Source organism: Electrophorus electricus, unplaced genomic scaffold, assembly GCF_041902795.1.
Source record: "Electrophorus electricus isolate QZ-2024a unplaced genomic scaffold, ASM4190279v1 Scaffold78, whole genome shotgun sequence".
NCBI lineage: Eukaryota > Metazoa > Chordata > Actinopteri > Gymnotiformes > Gymnotidae > Electrophorus > Electrophorus electricus.
The window spans coordinates 252,020-270,495 of NW_027658795.1; the positions used below are offsets into that span (position 1 = coordinate 252,020).

Below are 18,476 nucleotides of genomic sequence, written 5' to 3' on the forward strand. Positions count from 1 at the left end.
GAAAAAGCAGAGGAAAAAGTCAGAGAAAAGGAGAGAAAGGCAATAGAAAAAGAGAAGCGAATGGAAATTAAAGAACGTAAGAAACTGGAAAAGGAATGGAAGGAAAGACGGGAGCACCGGGAGAGGGTGATGAGACTGTTCGCAATGTTGGAGGAGATGAATCAGAAACAGTTGCTGAAGCAGCAAGCCAAAGAGCAAAGAAAATCAGCCAAGGAGGCAGAAAAACGCCAGAAGGAGCTGAAAAAAGCCCAAGAACGTAAGGAGAAGGAACAGATGAGAAAGGAAAAGAATGGGAGGAAAGGAAGAGGATGTTTGCAGCAATTGTGGTTCACTATGAATAGAAGATGAGGATAATAGACTGAACAACACACAATCATGATAAAAAAATATTACAAACGTAAAGATAAAACACTGGATAATAAAACCATACAACATAAAAACCGATAAAACAGTGTAAAATATAAACAGTGAAATAAAAGTTGTAAGAGGGATAAAACTAGATTTACATTTGTTATTAAAAAAAGGTTTATGGTCCTGCCTGACCGGTCTATGGATTTCACAGTGGTAAAGTCATTTTCTGAATACACACCATATTATTGTAAATTAGCTGAAATAGCTCAATTGGGAGAGCATTAGACTGAAGATCTAAAGGTCCTGGGTTCAACCCTCTGTTTTGGCATCTGTACTTAAAAGAATTCATCATTGAATAGTTTTACTTTTTTAAGTATAATTCATAAACCTTTACATAGCATTCCTGAAAAATGAATGAGATATTCCCCTTTTTTACGTTATGGTTACATGTCATTGTGTAATTGCGCTCTGTACTTTGAATTCCGTGAACTTAAACTTTTGTGGAAGTCGCGCTGCCTTACGAAATGTATCCTCACTGCACAGAGAGGCACTTGAACAGTGGCTTCTGCACAAATGCTTTTGAAATGTAGTTCATTACTTATCTGCTCGCCAAACAACTGGACAAGAAAAGGGTAGGTGTATATGTCCACAGTCCTTTCCAAATCCTCTGTGTGAACACTGATATACAGTATATATTTCTCACTTTGGGAGCACTGAACATCTTCCAGACATGTTTGTTCTTTTCCAAAATCTATTTCCTGTTGAGGTAATAACGTTTATAAAAGGCTTTGAAGCTCTTTGTAATAGGTGCAGAGTTGTGCAAGACTGAGTTTGAAAGCAAAAAATGAATAATGTTTCTGGGATATCTTAAGGTCAGAGACCTTTTTGATTCTGTACGTGCAGAACAGAGGCTCTGATGGAGGGGGTTTCAAGGCTTCTGTACAAGTCTAAGGAAGAGTACGCTGAACTGTTCCTGTGAGAAATAACTTCAATAGTGTTGCAAAAGATCTAAGTTTTTAATAGACTTGAAAGCCTCTTTGAGAGTTCTGTGGCTAAACAAGGTTTATTATCTTACCACGGGGTGATACTGACCAGCAACATCATCTTGCAGGTGTTTGGTGGTGTGAGTTGAGATCATCTTTGTTTAAAAAAAAGGAAAATCTTCCAAAGGGATATAATGGTGTCAAGCTTCAATTTGCATATATTGAATAATGTATGTTTGAACATTGTGGTGGAGATTTCAAACACTAGTATGTAAAGAAGGTGGGGCAATTACATAATCAGTTCTGAAAACTGTATAAAAAATGTGTGTTCTTTGTGTGATTGTTCGACATATTCCAGACTATGCTTCGTTTGTAACATTGAGCTCATAATAAACATGGGACTGACTATTCTCTTCAATTAATTCTGAGTCTGCGTCTTTATTTTCTATTTAAAGTGTACTTAACAGACACCTGTTCATTTCAACACAGTGGAAGAAATTACTCCGCTCACAGAGTTCAGTAAAGCGTTAGAGGAAAATTCGCTGCTGCATTTTAAAACACATAAAAGGTGCAAGATCACGTGTTGTCGTGTGAGCACCTCAATCGTAAAAATGGCTGAGTTGCAATGAATGTTATGATCAGGAGTAGTCGGCCGTACTGCTGCGACATCCGGTCAAATCAACTGTCCTCTAAGAATCAGCGCAGTATTATTTTTGGTAATATGAGCATCTATGGACATAAACGGCGGCGAAACTGATGGTTTCTTTCTCGTCAACTTTATAGTCCATTACACCTGTTCCTATAGATCGGGATAAAATCTCCATACCAAAACCTCTGTGCATTGGCATGATGAAAATTTAGAGCACGCAAATCCTTCACTTCTGAAACAGCAGAAATTATGTAATTTTACACAGAGAGAAAAAAACCTCAACATTAAAAACTGCTGTTGACGGAGTTTTAATAGTTCAACAGTCATCCTCTGTCTATTATACACACTGTACACATGTGAAATATCTGCCTTGAAATTACAATGAAATGACTTCTGGGCGCACTGAAAATTGTTATATACACACAGACACCCCCATACCAACATAAGCATAGTGCAACTCTATGTTTACGCACCAGAGATTGAGTGGGCAAGTGCGTATATATGCAAGTTTAAATTATTATACACAAATGTAAGTAGTAGGCTATGTGAAAATGTTTCATATGTATGTACAAGTAGTGTTTCCCTGATTTCTCCCTAAATGGCCCCTCATAGTTCAGCAGTAATGAGGCTAGTTAGATTTTGCTCAGAATTAAGTACACTTTGGGATGTTATATGTATCACAGTCTCCGGTGAGCCGTACATGGTTAATCAATCCAGGTTGAGGTAGAGTCACTGCATTAATGACACATCTGTTTGCATTGCCAGTTGTTGCTATGGCAGCAATGAAATTAGGAAATTCAAAGAAAAACAACTCATGTACACTCTTGGAACTTTAGAACCCCATATGTCCTGTGGCCCAATGTCACACGTGAGGGGAATCCCATCAACACCTCTACAGATCAGTCTGTGGAAAGACACTGAAGAGGACAGAGGAAAAATGAGGCGTTTCTGGAGATGGTGTGCTGGACGCATCGAGGACGAATACACAGACACAAAGGATGTGGAGGGTAAATGTAAATATAATGCCAGTCACACCTGCGGTTGCTGCTGCTGCCACTCATACCTGTGGTTAAAATTCCTTTTTTGTCTTTAGCGCTGCATTGTCGCCTCTATCTCCCAATAATTCATAGTCGAGGCTTTAGAAATCAAATTTTTGGGTGGGTATATGCCATTTCCTGTTATTTGTGCAGAATACACACACTTTCACTTTGGAATCCACAAAGTTTTATAAATGAGGTCCCTGAATAACATCAATCTATTTCTACACTATATGGCTTTCTAATTTCATATGTCTGTCTGTGTTTCTGTTTGTCTCTGTGTGTGTGTGTGTGTGTGTGTGTGTGTGTGGTTCTGTGTCAGTAGTGGGGCCTGTGGCCCGATTGGAGTGTTTGCGGTGTGAGAAGGAGGAGTTGGAGAACAGTTTGTTGGAGCAGCTGAAGGAGTTGAGGTGGCAGAAGCAGAAGGAGCTGCAGGTTCTTCAGGAGATGCTGAAACACAAGCAGCAGGAGGAGACAAAGCTCCTGCAGAAACAGCAGGAGGAGGAGGAGCATAACAGGTCCATCAAGAGTAAGTAATGTATAGTACTATATATATTATATTTTATATTTCCTGTAGGAATTATGTAGTATATACAATCTGTGTTATATATATATATATATATATATATATATATATATATATATATATATATATATATATATATATATATATATATATATATATATCCAGCAGTAATGATACTTGCTCTGGCAGATATGAAAATGGCCTGTGAACAGGAGAAGAAATCTCTGGAGGAAGAACTTGAGAAGCTCAGACTGCCACTGCAGGTAGAGATCCCTTATAGTGTCAGTACACATCCACCAGTACCTCAACCTTTCACTTATAGCAGCAGTACACATTCAGTACACATTCCCACCTTTCCATTGTACTGGCTGTAGTGATGATTCGTGTGTGTGTGTGCGTGTGCGCGTGTGTGTGTGCGTGTGCGTGTGTGTGTGTGTGTGTGTGTGTGTGTGTTATACCAGCCCATAGAGGAGGACATTATGAGTCTGAAAGTGGCTCTGGAGATGAAGAACCAGGAGATCAAAGATCAACACGATCATCTGGTAAAACTATATACTCTGTTTATATACTATATACTCTGTATGTAGTACCTGGTTTAACAATCACAATTCATTTTTACACAACCAATTTCCAACCTCTATATATATCGCTCGGAATTCAACAGACACCTGTTGCTACTGCACCTTTAAGACGGATGTAAGGTAAATGAGCTCCTTTATGATTGGCTGCCCTGTATTGTGCTTCATTCAAAAAGTACTCAGAGCTGAAATGCCTGAGAAAGGCAATTTAAGTGGTTGTGCTAAACCTCTATAGGCTGAATAGGCAGAGATAGGTAAATAAAGTGTTCTTGTAACATTAGAAATACAAATTTCAATATGGGGGCATTTTTGCAGCTAACTAAAACACTGACTTAGTTAAGAATTTAAACATTTAAAATAAATAAATAAATAAATAAATATATATATATATATATATATATATATATATATATATATATGTATTAAAGGTGAATGTTACTTATTTCACTCTGAATGTAAAACAGTGCATATTGTGTGTTAAATGGGATTTCCATCCCATGTTTTTAAGGCTGCCTTATGTATAAATAAATATGCAAGAATGCAGAGCATGAATAGGTCGGTCTTCCATTCTGTATCACATACCTACCCTTGACAACACCGTGGTAACTGGAAAAAAACTTCCAATAGATTTCGCGCTAATCTCATAGAAGTCCACCCCTTTCCGTGTCCTCCGGAAACAGCACTTCCGTTGTGTTGTGACAGGATTTGTTGGGTCTGGTGTCGGAGCTGTCTTACAGTGTGTGTGATGTACCCAGGTTCCTCGTCCTGCTATTTTGACAGCAGTGTGGGTTGTTAACAGGACTTGGTGTGGTCCTGTCCACCGTACTCCATTTGGGGAGTGCTGCGCACAAACAAGACAGCTGGAACAAAAGTTTTGGGTAAGTATTATGAGTTCTGGCGCAAACCAGTACTTTAATATGCTGTCCACGATTCCCCCTTTGCTCATATGGCTACGCCCATGAGCAATTCTGATTAGGCCCTGCATGTATGATTCAGGTAGGCAAGGTTTGCCCGTAGGTGTGTGCATCCAAGCACCATCGTACACTGTGCAGTCTAGTGTCACACTGATAAGTGTGACACTCTTTGGTCCTGCCGCATTCGGTGTACTGCGTGTGGGACTAAAACAGTAAGAGGGCAGTATGCCACTATGGTTTAGGTAGCGAAATTATGGCTTGTGCTCGGTTTTGAGACAGCCTGTGTGTATTTCCCTTAATGATATGCCCCAAGAACGTCACTTCCTCCTTACAATTCTGTAATTTTGCTCTACTAGGTCAGTTACATGTGTGTTACATCTGAAATATTTCCATGAGCTTTTACGCAACATACTAAACAAAGGTTAGGAACAGGCTAAATCAAATCAGGCTAACTCTCAGCAGGTCAAAAGTACTTCAGACTGCAATCTATGACCTAGTATTTTATCAATTTTTATCCTAATTGTAACGCAGGGAGGCTTGGCAGGATACAAAAGAGGAGCCGTGATGCATACAACGATGTTTATTTAGAGACATGGAAGACAACGTAGCTTAAGGCTATCATGGGATCAAACACTGACAACGTTAACGTTTACACAAAAGACTTATATACGCAAACAATAACAACACAACGAAGAGCAGGCATGAAACACAAGGGGGCGTGGCCACACAGATGAACACACACACACACACACACACACACAAGCAAACACACACGGGGAGACGTTTGGGGGAAAGGGCCGTACCGTGACAAGAATATGTTCACACATGCTCGCTCGCTCTCTCTCTCTCTCTCTCTCTCTCTCTCTCTCTCTCTCTCTCTCTCTCTCTCTCTCTCCATCCTTTCAGCCTTTGGGTTTCAATAATACCCCCAGGACAGACAGAATCACTATTCAAGCAATGTCATATTCTGTAATATTCTGCTCTGGCTCCTCCTACCTCTGCAATGACATCCTCAGCTTTTATTTCAGTGGGTGTTGCATAGCCACTCATAAATATAAATATGCCCCTGCCTGAGCTCCTGAAATTACTACAGCTTATTTAAAAAAAAACTAATGAAATATGCAATTGCTTATAGTAGATTGTTCAGCCTTTTATATTCAGTTATTCATGACTATGGTTAGGCACCCCTGTATGCAGTGATATCCGCATTTCAATGATTGTGCTCATTTTTGAGTATCGTGTGAGCTAGTAACATCTCAGCAAAAGAAAGGATTCCAAATGTGCATTAGTCTTTACAGCAACCTAAGATAACCCTTTTGCAGGAAGGGAACTGGTAACTATGCACACCCTCCATAATGTTCAGAAGATATTTAAAGTGCTGGACAGTTGAAGCATTATGTGTGCGCGTGCGTGATGTTATTAACGTGACAGTAAAAGCTCACCATTTTTAAACGGGGGTTGATCGACTTTCCACTTATGCAAGACTTATGTCAAGAGTACATGTCAAAAATTAGAGATGGAATGAGGGGCTAAATGCAACAGTCATACAAGGCATACAACAGTCAAAGGTAATGTGGAAACACACTTAGAAAACAAACTATAAGATCATGATTGTCAATTACATTAAGAAAACAAACAAACAAAAAATATATATAACTGTCATATAGAAACAGAATACAAACTGTCTTCCAAGATTGCAACATATTTACATAATTAACAAAATATGAATTAATTTAAATTCTAATTATTCACACCAATAATGCTCGGTGACTAGAAATCGTTTCTGGTTGTAGCTTCATGTAATCCTGTAGCTACCAGTCTCTTTCAGTGAAAATGGTCAGGTACATGCATGTTACATCTGAAATATTTCCATGAGCTTTTACGTAACATACTAAACAAAGGTTAAGAACAAGCTAAATCAAATCAGGCTAACTCTCAGCAGTTCAGAAGTACTTCAGACTGCAAACCATGACCTAGTATTTTGTCAAACATGTTTGTTATTACATTATCAGTGACGTAGCCTTGTTAAAGTAGATGAGGGCTTGTGCTCGTGAGAGAGTGACAATAAGCAGCAGCATAACCTTGTAGAGCAGCACCTGCTCCGAGTTACGCATACGCACCAACGGGTCTGTGTATCTCTGACTACAGGTAAACAAACTGGTACAGTGTACTGGCGTAAGTGCCATTAACCACTCTAAACTGGAGTTTTGAGTCTATATACGTGGAGGAAGGACAAGTAGTTAAAGAGGATTACGTCTCCACGTGTTGTGGTTGCTGGCGGTACTGGTCAGCGCAGGGCACGTGTGTCAAAGCTGGCCATACTCCTGTCCAGCGATCTGGCAATGCAAAACAGAGAGAGTGAGCTGCAACAGAGTTCCAGAGTTTTAACAAGAATTTTGATTTATTGACAACTCGCATATAAGAACAAAGTGAAAGATTTAGGATCATGCTTTTATGTTTCCAGGAGATTAACTCACCTGCCTTTCAGAGACGTGCAGAGCGGAACTTTCAAAAAGCTTATCAATGTGACGAGAATGTGAGGTTTAGGTTCATCTATGGTGTTACAGTAACAATGTGAAATATGGATATTGAGGTCAGCATCACTTAAGAGTGTATGTGTGAAACATCCTTGTCACCATAAATGTTGTGTTGTTACAAAATTAAGCAGGCCATCCAGTTTCATTTCCCTGATTTATTAGCAGCCTGTGCCCACGGTCTGACTCAAGTATTTTTATTTTTATTTTCTCCATGTTGTTTATAATAGGCCTACAGTAAGAAATCCTTTTAAAGGTGATCACCATTTCTCCCACTGTATACTGTTGAAGCATACAAGTTTTTATTCAGTGAGAGATATGTCATTTATGGGGATTAGGTACAGCACGTTTTGTTCAGGACATTCGCGACGATATATGTGCTAAATGGGATTGTAAAATAACTAGCTAGCTAGCCATGTATTTAGACAGAACCTGAATTGTGTTACATCGGGATTTTTATCCCATGTTTTTAAGGCTGCGTTATGTACAGCCTAGCATAAATAAATACGCAAGAATGCAGAGCAGGAATAGTCCATAGTTTATTTTCCCTTCTATATAAGCCCGCAGGTTCATAGGTGACTAGCTTTTATAATGTCATGTGTAATTTGAGCATAATGGTGGAAACTACAAAGAACAATATGGAAAAAAAGGAGGGTTGTTTCCATAATTGCCCTTGAAAAAAATTATAAGAATTAAACTCTTGTTTCCCCCTCAGACAGTCTCCGGAGGGTCCCTCAAAAGCATGTTTATATTTAAGTTGCAATAAAGGACAGGACCAGCTATTCACTTCAACTAATTCTGGAGTCTGCATCTTTATTTTCTATTGAAATATTTAATCTTAAAACTATCTAATTGGGGATGGGTTTTCTGAACATACAGGCATCTGTGATGGTAATCCCTTAATATTAGAGGGGTAAAGTTATATTATCAGATAACTAACTAGATTGCTAGTTTTCTGTCTCTGCCATGGTCGATTGTACTTTCATCAGTAGGCAAGGTAACCCGGGTGCACTAGCGAGTTTTCCGTCATATCTGCCATTGCTTCTACAAATACAACGCAGCAAGTCCATTATTTTAGATCTGGTGTCTCACAGCAAGCTGGCAACAATTAGTTGGTTAAAAAATTATAGTAAATAAAGAAAATAAAACACTAACATGATAGTCAAGCTAGGTTCATTCGCAAAGCTAGCTAGCTAACGAGAACAACAGAAAAATTAAAGTTCAGTGTCAGTCAATTTAGCCAAAGAGGAACAGATTTTGTCGCATTTTGTGACTGGCTCTTTAGACATTAATGTGGCAGACTACCTGAACGTCAGCCCTCATTTGTTCTGTTAGTTCAACCCTTTTAGCAAGTGCCGTCAAACAAGAGAATGGGTGCATTTTAAAGTGGTCAGCATTGCTATCCATTGGAGCCTGCTGTTTGATTAGAAAACCAGCACACACATTGTCATGTATGACCTATTTAACATATTTGTCCCAAAGGCATTGATCCACGGAATGCAAGGATCAGCATCGCATGTTCTAAACTATGCTTACTCCTTGCTCCACTGGAACGTTTAAGTGCGCACGTGCCGGTAAAGGGGAAAAGACAGCGTGTGGATTGCGTTTGGGGTGACTGTTACATAACATCTGTAGCCAGTGTTGAATACATAATGGAATTTAAATGGAATTTAATTAAATGGAATTTAATAAGCCATGGATGTAATGGAATTTAGTTAAATGGAATTTAATAAGCCATGGATGTACTAATATCGATATACCGTTTTTCTCCGCAAATACTAATTCCACCTTAGTCTCTTCTGTTCACATTCCACTTGATCCGAAATAGTCCATACAATATGGGTAGTGCATTGTCCATACCAATCTGTGCATCTCAGATAGAAAAGAAAAAGAAGACCAGAGTCAAGAAATGCCAGTTCTTTACCCTGCTCTTCCGAGGACATTCTGGCAAAGCTCTGTCACCCAAGACAAAGCGGTCCATGAAGCTTGCCTCTGGCGATGGCCTGGATGGAGTTACTGTGAGTACCGTTATCAACCAACATGAGGACAAAAGACAGGAAGGTGTTGAGCCCACTGTTATCACTCATAATCCGGTTCCAGTTGTGAACTGTCTTTAGTGACGTTTCTTTAACCCAGTCCGCCACTGCGAGTAAGCCTGAAAGGCTGGGCCAGGCCAGCACTGAAAGCATGCCTAGACTGCTCATGCAGTCCTCCACCAGCGAGCTGCTCACATGCCTGGGTGCGTTCTTGTGCCGGCGTTGCTGCCTGCTGAAGGACCTGACTACTGACGAGCCCGTGCAGTGGCTGCGCATTGTGGACCGCTACGTGACACTGACAGAATGGCAGGAGCAAAGCTTCCTCATTCCAGGCACCGTGGTCTTTCTCTTCATGCTGTGCCGTGACATAATTTCAGCTGAGGTGGCCACCAAGGAGGAGCTGCAGGCCGTGCTGCTCACATGCTTGTATGTGTCTTGCTCCTACATGTGTGAGGAGATCAGCTACCCAGCCAAAGCTTTCCTGGTGGAGGAAAACAAAGGGGCCTTCTGGGCCCGATCCCTGGACATTGCTAACCGCATGAGTGGCAAGATGCTGCAGATTAACAATGACCCGCAGTATTTTTGGCAGGTCTTCACTGACCTGAAGAACATGATGCTTCATTAAAGGATTAAAGAATAAAATATTTTATTAATTAAACATTTTGTTAAAATTTAATTTAATTTTAGTTATAAAAAAACCCACATAACTGCAAAGTCAGTTGTTATAATGTGTGATGTAATTTCTCCCCACCTAGCGTTATTACATCTCCTAATCTTACCAAAAATGTGCCACTTGATTTAGTTATGTTAACTTGATATCAAAGATGTCAAAAGCAGCTATTAATGTCAGCTGATGCTTGTTGGCATAAGCATTTATAAATGTTCAAGTATGTTTATATCAATTGTCATTAAGGGCTTATGTGGGAGTCATCTAGCACTCTGAACAGTGCCCTTCAGTAATGTTACCCAAATTTCTTATCTGCACCATCAAATGAGCTCCACTAGACCTAATCTGCCATATGACAGCACTCAAACACTGCCAGTTTGAAGTGGTTCTGCTGTGCCCCACAACTCTAGATATGTCTCCCTATTCTGAGGGAAAACATTTATTTTCACAAAATGAATTCTATACTCAGCTCAGCAGTGAGAATACTGTGAAGTAAGAACTGAAGCCTGAACCAGGCCTAAAAGCTATTTAACTTTGTGGCTCAAGGTGAAGATGCACTGACATGCAAAACAGCCCTCTGATGTATTGTGGTTGGGTGGAATGAGTCTTTGATAACTAAGATTGTAACAAAGATTGAAACTGCTCACTGCACTACAACAAGTACACAAGGTGTAATGAACTTGCTATGAGAATGACCTCAGTAAGTAACTCAACAAGGATAGGCTCATCATGATGCATTAGCTAACATTCGGCACTCATACACAAGGGTGAATGTTCAATTTTTATTCAAGCATCTCATGGTCACAGTCTGTAGTGTGTACAAAAGGAATCTAAAGGAAAGGTGTGAGCAAGTACATCTTCCACTGATAAGAGATGTAAATTAAGACTCGAATTGTAACGTTAGAAAAAAGATGTACAGTTCTATCAATTTATTTAAGATGCCACACCTTAAACATTTAAAGTTGTTATTTACAGTAAATTTATTATAATGCAAAAATAATTTTAAAATGTTATTACAATGACATCTCATGAACTATTACACAATTATTTTACAAGGGGCAGACTGATTGACTACATTTAAAATTAAGAAAAGCTTAAACAAATTTTAAACAATACAGAAACTCTACATATAGAATATAAAAAGTTAACAACAGCAATCACAATAATAATAAGAATAATAGTAATAATACAAACAAGGATGACAATAACAGTCACAATAATAATAATAAAGTCAGTGTCTTCGGCTTTTCTTCTTAGGCTGCTCAGGCATGGGTTCTCCACTCATGTCCACTTCAAAGTGCAGCACGAAGCTGTTGAAATTTGGAGTAGAGAAGCTCTCAGTCACGTCGAACTGTCCATCAGGCTTCACTTCCTCTCGCAGAGTCGGACAGAAGAGCGCTTCCCACAGGTGCTGCTTGATCCTGCGGCCCAGTACAAGGCTGTAGGGCTTGGCCTGTCTGGAGGGACTTCAAGTTCAAGTTCAAGTTCAAGAGGTTTTATTGTCATTTCAGCTATATACAAGTACACAACAAAAACGAGACAATGTTCCTCCAGGACCATGGTGCAACCTGAAAACTACAGTGCAACAGACAACATGCTACACAAGTGCAAACAGTCCAATATAGTGCAAAATGTCATTAAATAAACATTAAATAAACAATAATAAATACAGGACAGGACAAATACAAAATAGAAAATGAGTAGACAGTGCAATTTAGTACAGTACACAGTACTGGGCATATGTAAAGCGAGTTGTGCATAGCAATCAGTGATATGCTACCCTGAACATAGCAGTCACCGGTAGCAGCCAGAACAGTTCAGAGTACAGTGCTGGTTTAGTACAGTACTCTAGCAGCAAGTAGGATAATGTGCAAGACTGCAACAGGAGTGCATAGTTTATTTGTGTGATGTTTGACTTCAGCACTAGTCCGATGCAAAACAATGTGTGAGTGTGTGTATAGATATGTATGTATGTATGTATGTATGTATGTATGTATGTACGTATGTATGTTTGTGTGTGTGTGTGTGTGTGTGTGTGTGTGTGTGTGTGTGTGAGTGTGAGTGACTGTCTATAAGCATGTATAAAAGTGCCCATTTTGGAATCTGAATTGGAATTGGAGTTAGCCAGAGTTGAAGAGTCTAATGGCTTCTGGGAAGAAGCTGTTGCACAGTCTGGAGGTGCGGGACTGGATGCTGCGGTACCTTCTTCCAGATGGGAAAAGGGTGAACAGTTCATGTGAGGGGTGTGTGGGGTCTTTCACAATGTTGGTGGCTTTCCGGATGCAGCGTGTTAGGTAGATGTTCGTGATGGAGGGAAGAGAGACCTCAATGATCTTCTCAGCTGTTCTCACTATTCTTTGGAGGGTCTTGCGGTCAAAGGTGGTGCAGTTCCCAAACCAGGTAATGATGCAGCTGCTTTTGGCCAATGTTTTTTTAAAAAGAGATAAGGAGATACCAGAACAAAATAGAAAAGCAAATAATAGAGGAAGATGGCATGGGATGGAGGGATGGAGGGATGATAAAAGACAGGGGTAGCAACGGATAATTTATTCTATTCCCTCAGCTATTTAACTAATTCTGAAGTCTGCATTTTTATTTTCTATTTGAATGTTAACTTCACGACTAGCTGATTGGGGATTTAGGAATGACACTAGCGTTGATTTTGATTCTAGCCACAGTTCTAGTAATAAGCAGAGTTACAACTCTGCATGCAAAGTCACTGAACTTTTGACTGTTAATTCTGTAGTAAGCATAATGCAAAAAATACAACAACATATTTTGTTGTGATTGAAAAACTTACATGTCCTAAATGCATGTGTCGTAAATACATTGACATTAGTATTTTTAATTAATTTCTAACATTCGGAGACATTCAGAGGTGTTTCTATTAGACCCAGAGTCAGCTAGGTCCCCACTCTCTAATTACTCAATGAACCTCAATGGTCTCCCAATCACATCTTATCTAACGGTTAAAGATCTTGGAGTTATGGATCCCACCCTGTTGTGCGAAGCTCACGTAAATAAATAATGTTTCTAGGACCGCCTTTCTCCATTTTTAAATTGACTTTATTAAGAAAATCCAATTCAATTCAATACAAACGATCCATCACAAAAAACTCACAAACAATATCTACCAGAGGACACAGACTACCTTCACTCTATACATTAATAATTACCAACACAATTTACGTCAGTAAAATAGGTATACATCATCCATTTATATGTCCAAAAGAGTCCAGGGAATTTTTCCTCTCATATCAAACGTCTTCAACCTTTTTAACTCACACACAATCTGTTTAACAACTATTTCTGCAGGTATTATACATTGCTCAGTAATCATCTTACATCGTGTTTTCCAAATCTTCGAATTTGTCACACAAACAATCATCCAACAAAGGTCCTTCACATTCTCAGTCAAATTCTCATTAAACACTCCATACCTAATAATTTTCCTGTTACGATCCCATTTAAACCCGATACCTTTCATTTTCTCCCAAATTTCAATAGTCCTTGTGCACTGCAGTAATAAATGTGCTATCGTTTCATCGGCTATGCAATTATACATCGGACATTCCTTTGTTGTAACAAAACAACTCCATTTGACAATACATCGTACAGGCAGTCTTCCAACAGATATAAGCCATGCAGTATCTCGAACATTTTCCGAGATACTTTTAGACTGCACATTTTTAACACAGGTTTCACATTCTGTCACTGTCAGACCCTTATAATTGACATTCCCCCAAAATCACAGTCTTCTATTGTTTTATCTATAATTTTATTTGGGAACTTATTCCAATCAATATTAAGCTGCCTATATTTAAACAAAAAATCTCCATATACTAATTTAAAATAAGGAGCATGTTTCCTTGACTTGCCTCTTTTCTTTCCACTGATTTACATCTCCTACCCAAATTGCTTTCCGAAATATAGCTTTCGTTACATTTTTGCAAAAGGCATTTTCTAATTTCCGAGTTAACTCAACTCCCTCTAATCCGCCTTTATTTTTCGACTTGTACATAATTTCCCATTTTGTCACTTCTCTGTTATTTACCCAAATAAAACGAACACACATTTTATTCAACCTCTTAATACATTTCTCATTCAGAGGGAAAACCGTAGTCAAAAACAACAATTTCGACAAAACAAAGGTCTTAACCTCCTGTTTTCTAGTCTTATAGTTTGACACCCTCCATTTTCCCAATTCTAGTTTAATTTCACACTCCTTCTTCTCCCAATTCCGTTCGCTACATTTACTATTTACTACCATCAAACCTAATATTTTAATTTCATTTTTTATTTCTAAATTTATTGGTACAGGTTGCCCATCTCCTATCCATACCCCTTCACTTTTACTTTCATTTAATTTCGCTCCAGCCACAACTTCATACTTTTCAAAGTGTCTCTTAACTATATGAAACTCATTTTGATTCTTGACATAAGCCATCACATCATCTGCGTACGCAGATATTTTCCATCTTTCCATACCTAACATTTGAACACCTTGTAATTCCTGATCATTTTTAATTTTATATAATAGTGGGCTAATAGCGATGACATATAATGCAGCACTCAATGGGCATCCTTGTTTAACCCCTCTATGTATTTCAAAATCTTCAGTTAACACACCATTAACATTAATTTGTACTTTTGATTTACTATACAATAATTTAATCATATTTACAAACCTCTCTGGAAAGCCATAATGTTCCAATGTACACCATAAGTAGTCTCTAGAAATATAATCGAAGGCCTTTTTCTGATCCAGTCCTATTATATAAAAATCCCTCTCAGACCCTTCAGTAACCAAACTCCTTATTACTCCTAAACTATCCCACATGTATCTTCCTCTTATCGCACATATCTGTTCCAACTCTATGATATCATTCAATATTTCTGACATCCTATTAACAATTATTTTTGCACAAATTTTGTACTCCAAGTTCAATAGGGTTAACCTGTCTCCAATTATCCAACTTACAAGGATCTCCTTTTTTATATATTAATGATATCACACTATTATAAAATGAATCATGCAATTGCCCCCCATCTAATGCTTCATTAAAAACATCAGCAATTTCACTAACGCAAACCTTATGAAATTCAGCAGGTAAACCATCGGCTCCTGGAGTCTTGTGTGTGTTTAATTCCTCTATTGCTCTGATAACTTCTTTTTTCCTAATTAATTCTTCCAACTCCTGCAGCTCCTCCCCTTGAATTCTAAAATAATCACCTGGAATGTAAACCTAGCCAAGGTCCACAACGAGGTGCGATTTGTAAAAGGACATTTTTTTTTCTCTCAGAGATAGAAATCTGGAGAAATAAATATATTAATTTATTACCCCCCATCAGAGAACCTTTAGAGCTTTATTATTAAAAATAAGACAGACAGATGAACAGACAAACGCAAAATGTATATAGAATATTTTTAAGTATTCGCCATCTGCACAATTACAGGAATGATGTGTGTGTGTGTGTGTGTGTGTGTGTGTGTGTGTGTTTGTATGTATGTATGTATGTATGTATGTATGTATGTATATGGTTATGTGCGAGTACATGTATGTTGGATTGTATATGTACACGTATTAGACTGTGATATTTATCGTTTATGGATTGGCTCTGTATGGATTTTATCAAAGGTGTCCAGTCTAGATTATTGGTTCTGTTATTGATTTATTCTGAGAATTATTCTATTGATATATAGTCTATCAATAGATTTTTCTATTGGGTCACACTAATATTATTTTTTGTTTTCCAGTTCATGAGTATGTTTTTTTTGTTTGTTGTTTTTTTGCAATAATATTTTTATTATATCAATATAATAATGTTATACATAGTATCCTGTCATATTGGTTGATGATATGTCACCTAGGAGACATAAAGATGGTGTTGGATGGATATGGTTATTTAAAGCATGGGATATGTTGGTGATGACGACTTGCCAAAATTGCTTGATAGGTGTGCTCTGCCGAGTGGTGTGAATGTAATCGTTAGCTGTGTTTTGAGTAAAGTATGTACAGATTGCTGAGCTTGTGAAACCAATTTTAAACATCCAATGTGTAGTATAATGTACTCTGTATTATTTTGTACTGAATGCATTGTAGGTTAGTGTTGCTGTCATGTGGTAATGATTAATCCAAACTGCGGCGCCGGGGGCTGGTAATAAATCTTCCTCCCATTGTCTCGATGGTAGGGTAATTGTGAGATTTGATTTCACTATTATTTTGTATATCTTAGATAATAGGTTTTTTGTATTAAGAATGTTTGTTTATAAATTCTGATATGGATGTAGGTATCGGAATTGATTTTTGAACACATAGGCGATCTTAGCTGATGGTATTATAGGAACTGGGTGCTTTCTATACCGTATTTTGGGGCTAGTTGTGGGCGTGACATGAAAGAAGTCTTATGATAAATATGTTTAAGGTGTGTAATGCCTTTTTCTATCCAAGATGTAAAGTTTAATATTTTTGTTCATGGTAAATTCTGGATTGTTCCAAATGGGAGAATGAATAGTTTGTGTGAGTGTGGAGTTTGGTATCTTGTGGAATTTCCACCAGACTGTTATTGTCATGGCCACCTTCAAACTGTTGAAACATGGATATTTTTGAATATGAGTCTGGGCACATTTGAAACACCTGCCGCAAACAGTACTGACATTATATCTTGTTTATGTGATTGGCTGTGTTTCTCTAGCCACAAGTACTTTTTGATTTATTTATTTTTTAATTTGGTAATTTTATATATAACAGCAACAACTGACATCTTAAGTTTTATGACAAAATGTGCAAACAAGCTGGCCTGAGAGGTGTGTAGCGGGATATGACTCAGTGCATCTCTGGTGCTGCTTTTGATGAGTACAGTGTCTTGAGTGTGTCTGTCCAGCAGTGCAAAGAGGAGATACAGCTTCTTCTCCCGGAGGTTTCCGATAAATATGTAGATATGTTAGCACGATATAGAAAGACAGCTGCCCATTCTCATAGTCTAGGTACATGCCCACATTCCTGGGCAATTGTGTCAGTGCCAGAGGGGTCTCAGGCTTGGTGCAGGTGTACAACTTCTGGATGCTCCTCCAGAGCACCCAGAAACCCTCATAGTGGGTTTCTCAACTTGCCCAGACTCAAATCTGAATATCGGTGTCCGAAAGGTCTTAGAGAGGAACAAAAAACACAACACATTTGATTACATTGTTCCAGTATAAATATGGTTATCAAACATGCTTTTAAAAATATACTTCCATGGAGATGGTGCCCTACAGGGTAGTTTTGGAACAGTGTGTATAGGCTTAGTGTCATGTTGTGGCCCCGCCACCTCCTCAAACATCTTGGTGTGTGTGTGTTCGTCTGTGTTGCCACACCCTCTCGTGTCGTTCACCTGTTCTCTGTTATGTGTAATCGGCTTGGGTGTATATATGTCTCGTGTGTCATAGTACGTGTGTTGGTGTTTGAGATGTGCATAGTGTTTGAGCTTTGTTGTATGTTTTGCATGTTTGCAAAAATAAAAGTGCGTTTCATCGTGCCTCGTCCCCGCATCCTGCTTATCCTCGCAACGTCACAACTAGACCACTTTAGATGTAACTTAGAACCTCCAGTGACCTCTGTATGTGTTTTTTAGTTGTATGAGCTCCACTGGAGGACTCTGAATAGTTGACAATGGAAGAGGGGTATATCAGATTCACCCCTTCTGCCTCGGTGTGACAGATTAACACACTGCATTAACGTTTAGAAATAAAAACATATGGTAAACACAGTCTAGAAAATATTACCTTGTAACAATTCATTCAGTATATGAACTGTTTTCTCTGTCCTTATGTCTATAAAATAAAAGTAATAAAACATTTAAATGATAAATAAATTACATAAAACGTATAAATGTTCACAAATAAGAAACTACATTGGTCTGCACTTTTCTCCACAGATTCAAGGAACTCATGAAAGTTGGAAGCTATAGAAACACATAATACGGAATTATAGACTGACTGATGTGTGAGAAGAAAGATCACTGTGATGTTCTCATATCTAAAGCACTCAAAGCATTGATGTTATGTAAATGAACTGTGATCTGATTGGTTTAAGGAAATAGATTCACCTACTTTGAAGTTCAAGTTTTTTATCAAAAGGTTAGAACTGGTTGACTATACTTTGTCTGTTCTGCAACAGGAAATGTAAACATTTATATCCAAAGTATTACGCGATAGAAAT

The 18,476-nt window shown here is 38.3% G+C and overlaps 1 non-coding gene across 1 annotated transcript; it reads left to right on the plus strand.

Annotated features, from left to right (window-relative positions):
- Positions 1-606: 606 nt before the first annotated feature.
- Positions 607-679, plus strand: trnaf-gaa (transfer RNA phenylalanine (anticodon GAA)). Its single transcript has one exon. It is a non-coding gene; the product is annotated as a tRNA-Phe (tRNA).
- Positions 680-18,476: the final 17,797 nt, after the last annotated feature.